The sequence below is a fragment of the Manis pentadactyla genome, chromosome 2 (genome assembly GCF_030020395.1).
Source record: "Manis pentadactyla isolate mManPen7 chromosome 2, mManPen7.hap1, whole genome shotgun sequence".
NCBI lineage: Eukaryota > Metazoa > Chordata > Mammalia > Pholidota > Manidae > Manis > Manis pentadactyla.
This window is the reverse complement of record NC_080020.1, coordinates 18,423,236-18,435,367: the sequence shown is the minus strand read 5'-3', so window position 1 is coordinate 18,435,367 and position 12,132 is coordinate 18,423,236. Positions and strand designations below refer to the sequence as shown.

General features: G+C 39.0%; 1 pseudogene; it reads left to right on the top strand.

The window, feature by feature from the left end:
- Positions 1–9,334: 9,334 nt before the first annotated feature.
- LOC118924906 (olfactory receptor-like protein OLF4) lies at positions 9,335–10,258 on the top strand (annotated as a pseudogene).
- Positions 10,259–12,132: the final 1,874 nt, after the last annotated feature.

Genomic DNA, 12,132 nt, shown 5'->3' with positions numbered 1-12,132 from the left:
TGCATAGGACAGACTGCACCACAAAAAAAGGATCAGCTCAGAATGTCAATATTGCCGATTCTGAGAAATCCTGAGTTAAAGAAAATCATTTGCAATCTTCAGGTAGTTTTCCAGTTGTAACTTTCTCTGCCAGCCAATAAAGTAAGAGTCCCCATTTGCTACGATTTTGAAAGTTCCAACTCCAATCAATGAGACAGATCCTTAAGATTTTTTTCCCAACCTGATGGTTATGAAAGACATTTCTTCTTGTTTTTTTCAAAAAATATATGAACTTTGTTTCATCAAAATTCATGTATTTGACCACCAATTCTATTTACCTTTTATTATTATACACCTGTATATTAATTAGCCATCTTTTTATAGTTGTCAGCATTTCATATAATTTCTACAGATCATTCTTCTGAACTGAACTTTGGAGCAAAGTTTTGACCATAAAATTTTTAAGTGTTATCAGAAAGTATCTACTTTTACTTCTGAATTTCTTGCCTTTTTAAATATGGTTTTGCCACCTTTTCCCCCAGTATATTATTTTATGTAGTTTTTTAGCTATTCATCTAAAATGTACTGGCTAGTCTTACTTGGAAGTTGTAATCCCTCTAATTATTTGCAAGATGTCTTAAGATGTCACATCCTTCCAAGTAGACAGCCTTTAGTGTTTTTTCCTTTATAATTCAACATTTTCCAAATACACTGAAATACAACTTTGTCACATGATAAACGTCCATATATATTAAGATATAATTCATGATTCATTCCTCAAATAATAAATGAGGATCTTCTATAATCCCGAACATTCTTGGAACATTATGTGTTACATTCTTTTATGTCTAGTTCTTTGACAGTTTAATTATTGATCCATGTTGATATCATTAACTTATTGCTATTTTATATCTTGTGTCATTTACTGATTCCTCAATTTGCTTATGACAGTTGTTTGAAACTACTATTTTAACCTTGTTTATTTACCCCTTCATTCCTTCCATTTTGCAACTTTTCAGATTCTTACATTGGTTTCTATATATGTACACATACATTAGAATCATTTGGACAAAGTACACAGGTTAACAAAGGAGGTGAAGTCTGCTGTTTTGGATCATGCATTATAATAGTGAGTTCAGATTATAATGTAATACATGTGTGTATACCATAATGCCCTCAGGCACAATCATATGAATAAAGTTTTTGGCTTAAAGGATAGAATTGCTATGGTATAGGCAGTATACAGGGTGTTCAGAGACCTTTGCCTGTTGGATAAAGTCCAGAACCAGAACTAGAATGTGCCCACTGGATTTGTCAAAAATGAGGACAACACAATGTGAAAGAAAAATTAATAAAAGATGCCACCAAAGAAAAGGGAGACAGGGGCTAATGTCATCCCCTCTCAGACCCTATAAAAATGAACTGTCAAGGAGAGGAGACAAGATGGCGGCATGAGTAGAGCAGCAGAAATCTCCTCCCAAAACCATATATATTTTTGAAAATACAGCAAATACAACTCTTCCTAAAAGAGATACCAGAAGACACAGGACAAAAGCCAGACTACATCCATACCTGTGAGAACCCAGCGCCTCACGAACGGGGAGAGGAAGACCACAAACCAGCAAGAAGGGACGTTCTCCCAGCCATCACATGCACCAGCTCCACAAACTATCTCTATCACCATGAAAAGGCAGAAGAATTTGATACAGACCAAAATCACAGAGTCAACCCCTGAGAAGGAGATAGACCTAACCAATCTTCCTGAAAAAGAATTCAAAATAGAGGTCATAACCATGCTGACGGAGCTGCAGAGAAATATGCAAGAGCTAAGGGATGACATCTGGAGGGAGATTACAGAAGTGAAACAATCTCTGGAAGGATTTATAAGCAGAATGGATGAGATGCAAGAGGCCATTGATGGAATAGAAACCAGAGAACAGGAACGCATAGAAGCTGACGCAGAGAGAGATAAAAGGACCTCCAGGAATGAAACAATATTAAGAGAACTGTGTGACCAATCCAAAAGGAACAATGTAGGGGTACCAGAAGAGAGAGAAAAAGGGATAGAAAGTGTCTTTGAAGAAATAATTGCTGAAAACTTCCCCAAACTGGGGGAGAGAATAATTAATCGGACCACGGAAGTACACAGAACTCCCAACAGAAGGGACCTGAGGAGGAAAACACCAAGACACATAACAATTAAAATGGCAAAGATCAAGGGCAAGGACAGAGTTTTAAAGGCAGTCAGAGAGAGGAAAAAGGTCACCTACAAAGGAAAACCCATCACGCTATCATCAGACTTCTCAACAGAAACATTACAGGCCAGAAGAGAATGGTATGATATATTTAATGCAATGAAACAGAAGGGCCTTGAACCGAGAATTCTGTATCCAGCACAATTATCATTTAAATATAAAGGAGGGATTAAACAATTCCCAGACAAGCAAAAGTTGAGGGAATTTGCCTCCCACATAGCACCTCTACAGGGTATTTTAGAGAGACTGCTCTAGATGGGAGTACGTCTAAGACTAAATAGATGTCACCAGAGAAAATAAAATCACAGCAAAGAAAGCAGACCAACCAAATACTAACTAAAGGCAAAAAATAAAATCAACTACCCACAAAAGTAGTTAAAGGAAACACAAAAGAGCACAGAATAAAACACCCAATATATAAAGAATGGAGGAGGAGGAATAAGAAGAGAGAGAAATAAAGAATCACCACACAGTGTTTATAACAGCTCAGTAAATGAGTTAAGTTAGACACTAAGATACTAAAGAGGCTAACCTTGAACCTTTGGTAACCACGAATCTAAAGCCTGCAATGGCAATAAGTACATATCTTTCAATAGTCACCCTAAATGTAAATGGACTGAATGCACCAATCAAAAGACACAGAGTAATAGAATGGATAAAAAAGCAAGACCATCTGTATGCTGCTTACAAGAAACTCACCACAAACCCAAAGACATGCACAGACTAAAAGTCAAGGAATGGAAAAACATATTTCATGCAAACAACAGGCAGAAAAAAGCAGGTGTTTCAGTACTAGTATCAGACAAAATAGACTTCAAAACCAAGAAAGTAACAAGAGATAAAGAAGGACACTACATAATGATAAAGGGCTCAGTCCATCAAGAGGATGTAACCATTATAAATATATATGCACCCAACACAGGAGCACCAACAAATGTGAAACAAATACTAACAGAATTAAAGGAGGAAATAGAATGCAATGCATTTATTTTATGAGACTTCAACATGCCACTCACTCCAAAAGATAGACCCACTGGAGAGAAAATAAGTAAGGACACAGAGGGACAGAACAACACACCAGAACAGAAGGACCTAATAGACATCTATAGAATCCTACATCCAGAAGCAACAGGATACACATTCTTCTCAAGTGCATATGGAATATTCTCCAGAATCGACAACATAATAGGCCACAAAAAGAGCCTCAGTAAGTTCCAAAAGATTGAAATTCTAAAAACCAACTTTTCAGAACACAAAGCTATAAAACAAGAAATAAATTGTACAAAGAAAACAAAAAGGCTCACAAACACATGGGGGCTTAACAACATGGTCCTAAATAATCAATGGATCAATGAACAAATTAAAATAGAGCTCAAGGTATATATGGAAACAAATGACAACAACAACACAAAGCCCCAACTTCTGTGGGATGCAGCAAAAGCAGTTTTAAGAGGAAAGTATATAGCAATCCAGACATACTTAAAGAATGAAGAACAATCCCAAATGAATAGTCTAACATCACAATAATCAAAACTGGATAAAGAAGAGCAAATAAGGCCTAAAGTCAGCAGAAGGAGGGACATAATAAAGATCAGAGAAGAAGTAAACAAAATTGAGAAGCATAAAACAATAGAAAAAATCAATGAAACCAAGAGGTGGTTCTTTGAGAAAATATGCAAAATAGATAAGCCTCTAGCCAGACTTATTAAGAGAAAAAGAGAGTCAACACACATCAAAAGGATTAGAAACGAGAAAGGAAAAATCATGACAGACTCCACAGAAATACAAAGAATTATTAAAGACTACTATGAAAACCTATATACTAACAAGCTGGAAAACCTAGAAGAAATGGACGACTTCCTAGAAAAATACAACCTTCCAAGACTAACCAAGGAAGAAACACAAAAGTTAAACAAACCAATTAGAAGGAAAGAAATTGAGGCAGTAATCAAAAAACTACCCAAGAACAAAACCCCCGGCCCAGATGGATTTACCTCGGAATTTTATCAGACATACAGAAAAGACAGAAAACCCATTCTCCTTAAAGTTTTCCAAAAAATACAAGAGGAGGGAATACTCCTAAACTGATTCTATGAAGCCAACATTACCCTACAACCAAAACCAGGCAAAGACCCCACCAAAAAAGAAAATTAAAGACCAATATCCCTGATAAACGTAGATGCAAAAATACTCAGTAAAATATTAGCAAAGCGAATTCAAAATACGTCAACAGGATCATACACCATGACCAAGTGGGATTCATCCCAGGGATGCAAGGATGGTATAACATTCAAAAATCCATCAACATCATCCACCACATCAACAAAAAGAAGGACAAAAACCACATGATCATCTCCATAGATGCTGAAAAAGCATTCGACAAAATTCAACATCCATTCACGATAAAAACTCTCAACAAAATGGGTATAGAGGGCAAGGACCTCAACATAATAAAGGCCATATATGATAAACCCATAGCCAACATCATACTGAACAGTGAGAAGCTGAAAGCTTTTCTTCTGAGATAGGGAACAAGACAGGGATGCTCACTCTCCCCACTGTTATTCAACCTGGTACTGGAGGTCCTAGCTATGGCAATCAGACAAAACAAAGAAATACAAGGAATCCAGATTGGTAAAGAAGAAGTTAAACTGTCACTATTTGCAGATGACATGATATTGTACATAAAAAACCAACCCTAAAGACTTGACTCCAAAACTACTAGAACTAATATCGGAATTCAGCAAAGTTGCAGGATACAAAATTAACACAAAGAAATCTGTGGCTTTCCTATACACTAACAATGAACCAATAGAAAAAGAAATCAGGAAAACAATTCCATTCACAATTGCATCAAAAAGAATAAAATACCTAGGAATAAACCTAACTAAGGAAGTGAAAGACCTATACCCTGAAAACTATAAGACAGTCTTAAGAGAAATTAAAGAGGTCACTAACAAATGGAAACTCATCCCATGTTCCTGGCTAGGAAGAATTAATATCGTCAAAATGGCCATCCTGCCCAAAGCAATATACAGATTCGATGCAATCCCTATCAAATTATCGACAACATTCTTCAATGAACTGGAACAAATGGTTCAAAAATTCATATGGAAACACCAAAGACCCTGAATAGCCAAAGCAATCCTGAGAAAGGAGAATAAAGTGGTGGGGATCTCACTCCCCAACTTCAAGCTCTACAAAGCCACAGTAATCAAGACAATTTGGTACTGGCACAAGAACAGAGCTACAGAACAGTGGAACAGAATAGAGACTCCAGATATTAATCCAAACATATATGGTCAATTAATATATGATAAAGGAGCCATGAACATACAATGGTGAAACGACAGCCTCTTCAACAGATGGTGTTGGCAAAACTGGACAGCTACATGTAAGAGAATGAAACTGGATCACTCTCTAACACCATACACAAAAGTAAATTTGAAATGGATCAAAGACCCGAATGTAAGTCATGAAACCATAAAACTCTTAGAAAAAAACAGAGGCAAAAATCTCTTAGACATAAACATGAGCGACTTCTTCATGAACATATCTCCCCGGAAAAGGAAAACAGAAGCAAAAATGATCAAGTGGGACTACATCAAGCTGAAAAGCTTCTGTACAGCAAAGAACACCATCAATAGAACAAAAAGGTATCCTAAGTATGGGAGAATATATTCATAAATGAAAGATCTGATAAAGACTTGACATCCAAAATATATAAAGAGCTCACACACCTCAACAAACAAAAAACAAATAATTCAATTAAAAAATGGGCAGAGGAGCTGAACAAACAGTTCTCCAAAGAAGAAATTCAGATGGCCAAAAGACACATGAAAAGATGCTCCACATCGCTAGTTATCAGAGAAATGCAAATTAAAACCACAATGAGATATCACCTTACACCAGTAAAAATGGCTAACATCCAAAAGACAAACAACAAATGTTGGCGAGGTTGTGGAGAAAGGGGAACCCTCCTACACTGCTGGTGGGAATGTAAATTAGTTCAACCATTGTGGAAAGCAATATGGAGGTTCCTCAAAATGCTCAAAATAGAAATTCCATTTGACCCAGGAATTCCACTTCTAGGAATTTACCCCAAGAATGCAGCACTCCAGTTTGAAAAAGACAGATGCACCCCTATGTTTATTGCTGCACTATTTACAATAACCAAGAAATGGAAGCAACCTAAGTGTCCATCAGTAGATGAATGGATAAAGAAGATGTGGTACATTTACACAACGGAATATTATTCAGCCATAAGAAGAAAACAAATCCTACCATTTGCAACAACTTGGGTGGAGCTAGAGATTATTATGCTCAGTGAAATAACCCAAGTGGAGAAAGACAAATACCAAATGATTTCACTCACATGTGGAATATAAGAACAAAGAAAACCTGAAGAAACAAAACAGCAGCAGAATCACAGAACCCAAGAAGGGACTAACAGTTACCAAAGGGAAAGGGACTGGGGAGGATGGGAGGGAAGGGAAGTATAAGGGTGGGGAAACAGAAAGGGGGTATTATGATTAGCATGTATAATGTGGGGTATGGGGGAAAGGGGAGGGCTGTGTAACACAGAGAAGAGAAGTAGTGATTCTACAGCATCCTACTACGCTGATGGACAGTGACTGTAATGGGGTTTCTGCGGGAGACTTGGTGAAGGGAAGAACCTAGTAGACATAATTCTTCATGTAATTGTAGATCAATGATAACAAAGGAAAGTAAATACTTGTAAGACTTTAAGTATAGAATATTAGCTGTGCCTCATCATAACTCCAAATGTTCACACATTGAAAGCAAATTATTTTGATCTCCCCTCTTATTTTCTCATGATTGAGTAGGTATTTTGGAATAGGTTCATTAGTTTATGACAGACTTTCAAATATAAAGGAAAATTTGTGAAATTCAGTTTTTAATATGAAATTGTTTTTTTATGACCATTATGTTTGTGCATATGCACCTTACACACACAGTAATTTGATAGAATAAGTTATTCCTTTGCTAATGTGACATCTCTGTTAACTTTGTGAGGTATTGTGGTGATATCCCAAAGTTAATTTTCAGATTTCACAGTCTCAACCAATGCTGAAAAGAGAATAATTTACTGTGGCAAGGAGTTTATGTTCACGTTAAGGAGAAACAAATGGCAGGCACTATGATCTCATGCGTTCAAGTGGACAAGGGTGATGGACACTCAGTTAATGGAACACCCCAAATCTGATCACTAATTGGGTTCTAGGAAGGAAAGATTGGAAGGAGAAAAACTAGCGAGTCTAATAACAGCAATAATAATAATATAAGAAATATAATAAATCATGAGTGATTAACCTCACAAAATAATTCTCCTTTGGTCAAGCAAATATTCCAAGTGTTAAAAATTTTTCAATTTTAATAAATCATTTACAATGTCTCCATTTTACTAAGACTTCCAAAGAAAAGTCAGTAGGTTAACTGTATGCATTTGCCCCTGCAGATTACTTCCTTGAAATAAAATGACCAAAAATCAGTCCTTACAACCCTTGTCCATAGGATAAATTTAATACAAATATAAAATGAGAATTGAATAATTTTGGAAGTAAAATAAACTGTGTATTAGTGAAAAAAATGAACTGTCAAATAATTATGGGGTAGGCATAGGGAAAACAAGTATTCTAGTGCTTGATATTAAAAATTCTCTACTTTGGTTGTACTGTGTATTTTCCTTTGTGAAGTGTTGGTTTATCACTTTGCTCACCTTCTCCTGGATGTACACTAGGTAGGGTGTTTGACACCAATACATCACAACTTTTGTCTTTTTGTTCTCTTAATATTTTTAGGAAAGTAATCAGGGTTGGATGGCTACCAGAACTAATTAAAATTATTCTCCCTCTTGGTCTATCAGGGACCGCCTCGGCTTTTAAGATAACTTTTCCTCCTCATCCATTTCATGCCTCTGACTCTCTGTGTCTCTGTCTCTCTCTGTTTATTGAACACATTTTTTTAAAAAAACCGTCAAGGTAGGAGAGCCAGGGGGACTTTTATAGAGAGATGCAGTGAGAGGACAGACAGAGCTCCCAGCTCACAACAGGAGGGGACAAGAGAGCCCCTTGAACACATTTTTGTTTCATTAAATATGTGATAGTAAATGGTGTTCCCAATATAGAGTCCCAAGTTTAATTTTTCATGGGAAGCCTAAGAATTGGAAATCCTTGAAACAACTTCTACATCACAGTGAAAGATCATTGATCTGAGCCATTTGGGTTGGGTCCATCCTTAGAGTAATCAGTAAACCTGGGGCTGAGAAACACATGGAAATAATGCACTCAGCATACCATTGTGAGCTGCATACCTTTGTGTGAGTATGTGTGTGATTGTGGAGTTTGAGCCATCCTCAGGACAGGGGCACCCAGACTCATATATTCCATGGTGACTCGTACAATACAGGTGCCAGCACTCAGTCAAGAAAAGGTATTAAGTAGGGGATCTGTTTCAATTCATGGATGTCTTTGCAACAAGAGCACAAGACGCAGTGTGGTTGAGGGAATCCCTTTGCTTTGATCTTTTAGGACCACTTACCTTCTCACCATGTCTGACACCACAGCTCATCACCCTCCCTCATCTCTATTCACCTTGCAACTCCAGCTTCACCTTTCTTGACCTGAACACTTGAAACAAGCACCTTCTTCATGGCCTTGGAATTGGCCATTCTCTGCTGAGCACACACTTCTCCATCTATACTTCCATCTCCCTCCCTCTCTTACATGAAGTGTCTGTTCAGTTGTCACCTTGTTTGCAGACCTTGCCTGAATAACAATGGAAAATAGAACACCCTGTCACAGTCAGCACTCAATATATATTCACAGAATACTGAAGAATTTCACATTAAAACTGTAAAGGGCATGACTTCCCAGACAAAAAGCTTATTGGGCCAAAATTTTCATATAAAAAAGACTCAAGGGACTCCCTAACAAGGACATGCACAAAATATTAAAATCAGCTTCTTGACTGCAAAATACTAATTGTAGCATTTCAACTATCAATGAATGATGCAAGTTTGTGTGAAGATTAGTCTTGTTATTTCCCTCTTTCCTGGAAGTTACCTCCACCATGTGGAACCAGGAAATGACACCCAAACCTCTGAATTTTTTCTTCTGGGATTTTCAGAGGAACCAGAACTGAACCCCTCCTATTTGGGCTTTTCCTCTCCATGTACCTGATCACTGTGTTTGGGAACCTGCTCCTCATCCTGGCTGTCAGCTCAGACTCCCACCTGCACACACCCATGTACTTCTTCCTCTCCGACCTGTCCTTTGTGGACATCTGCTTCACCTCCACCACCATCCCCAAGATTCTGTGGGTCATCCAGACACAGAACAAAGCTGTAACCTATGAAGGCTGCATCATCCAGATTTATTTTATTATACTCTTGGCAGTGTTCGATGTCTTTCTCCTGACCATAATGGCCTATGACAGGTATGTGGCCATCTGCCACCCCCTGCACTACATGGTCATCATGAGCCCCCGGATCTGTGGACTTCTGGTCCTGGTGTCCTGGATCATTAGTGTCCTGAATTCCTTATTACATATCTTAATGATGTTGCACCTTTCCTCTGTACAAACTCAGAAATCCCTCACTTCTTTTGTGAGCTCAATGAGATGATCTAACTTGCCTGTTCAAACACCTTTCTTAATAACCTGGTGATGTACTTTGCAGCTGTCCTGCTGGGTGGCGATCCCTTTGCTGGGATCCTTTACTCTTACTCTAAGATAATCTCTTCCATATGTGGAATCTCATCAGCTCAGGGAGAGTATAATGCATTTTCCACCTGTGTATCTCACCTCTCTGTTGTGTCCCTATTTTATTGTAAATGCTAGGGTTGTACCTTAGCTCGGCTGCTACCCAGAGCTCACATTCGAGTGCAGCATCCTCGGTGATGTACACTCTGGTTGTGCCCATGCTGAACCCCTTCATCTACACTCTGAGGAGCAAAGACATAAAAATGGCTCTAGGAAGATTAATTGGGATGTCTGTTATGTAAGGTCAGTTCTCCTGGGGATGAAGAAGTTTTCATGGTTTTATGGGTCAAAGCCTCACAACCAGAATTTGCTATGCTTTGATCAGATTTTAGACACAGAGCTTGCTCCTTCTTTTATTTTCTTATATTTCCATTTATTTGATTGTAACCTCTCTATACTATTTATAACTAACTTAAGTTACTGTTATGCCTTTTATATAGACAATTTTTCCCTTTGTCAATTTTCCTACATTTCCAAAGTTTTCCAAACCTTGGATCACAAATACTTGGAAATTTCCGTATCATAGATGCTGTGGGGAAAATGGAACTTTCTGATGAGGATTCCCACTTGGCCTTAATAGGTGTCCTGTTTACATATCTATGGGATGCATTACAGAGAGTCATGGTCAGTCATGGGTTTGCCAGTCTAGGGTAGGGGTGCAGAGGAAACACCCATTCTTTCCTCCACCCTGTTCCTGGTATTTAACTGGTCAAGCACCTAGCAATCACCAGGAACATGACCACAGTGTTCCTCCTAGACATCAGGACCCAGAAGAGGAGTTTTTACCATGGGAATGAGAAATCTGGTGCTTCAAAAGCCCACTCCCATCACTCTTTGGGTCCCTAGTGACTATTCTTGCCCTAACTTATGGCAACCCATAAATGAGGTTACTTGTTTGTAGCAGATCTGGGAGAGATATAAATAATGAGAGCACAGAAGGAAATATGGTCGGCTACTGAGAGAAAAGGCTCAAAGGGCCCTGTGAAGGCCTCAAGGGCCCAGATGTGGACTGATTTGATAAAGTCAGTGAAAGAGAAAAATTAGATGGGAAGCCCAATAAAATCTTGCTAGAACTGTGGCAGTATTGCAAGAGGTTTGGGGTCATGTAGGCTACTGGAGAGTGTTTATCCTGCACTTGACATAAATTCTGAGACCCTTATGCCATTTGGTATGAAAGGGCATCAGATCAACTGCACATACAAACCAAGGAGGAATTGTTGCAGCCGTGGTTTGCCCACCAGAATAACATCCTGCTGCCAGCACCAACTGCACTAAACCCTGGAGACTCTGTTGAGTGGATGTGGCCTTGGATATTTTGACACAGGGAGCAGTGATTGCTGGCCCTTCTGGAACCTTGGGGAAAAGGCCTGGAGGCTGGCCTCCCATGTGTTTCTGGAGGAACAGGAGAGTGGCCCCGAAAGATTTCAGTACTGTACCCAAAATGGCTGGAATATAAGAGCATATTACTGGGGAGTTTTGTCTTATCACTGTGGCCAGAGAATGTGCCTCCCATAGTCCTACATATTGATCCATCAGTAACTCCCACAGGGAGAAGGGTGAAGGTCTTTTATGCTAGACCAGGACAGGACCTGGGTCATGCCCTGTCCTTTCCCAGGACCAATCTCTTCCATGCTTCCTACCTAATGGACAAGATTTGCCTATGGTGTCATTAAAACGATGTCTTATTTCCCTTTAGGTTAATCTCTTCTACATTCCTGTGAACAGGAACACCCCTAGCCACAGCTGCTGCTCACTGAGCAGGCCTGAGCTCCCTGTCAGTCCAGCTGCTGGCCCCACATGGACTGTGCAAGCCATGGATGCAATCTGGGAAGCACTTTGAATGCAGCTGGATCCTCAGGCTTGAGGATTGTCATGGTTTTCTCATTATCTGTATCATAATTTCTGTTTTTATTTGTGTGTTTATAATAAATCTTTATGCCAGAATTCCTAATGCTCTGTTGGGATGGATTGTGCCTTCATCCCTTCTAGCCGTGTTAGGGCTGATGGTGCAGCTGTGCTTCCTAGCGGCCGGGACAGCTGACTAGTTCTGTTCCTGTGTAACCCTGCCTTCCGGGAGCAGGAGTGGATTGAGAGGAGGCACTTGCTAGGCTGGTAT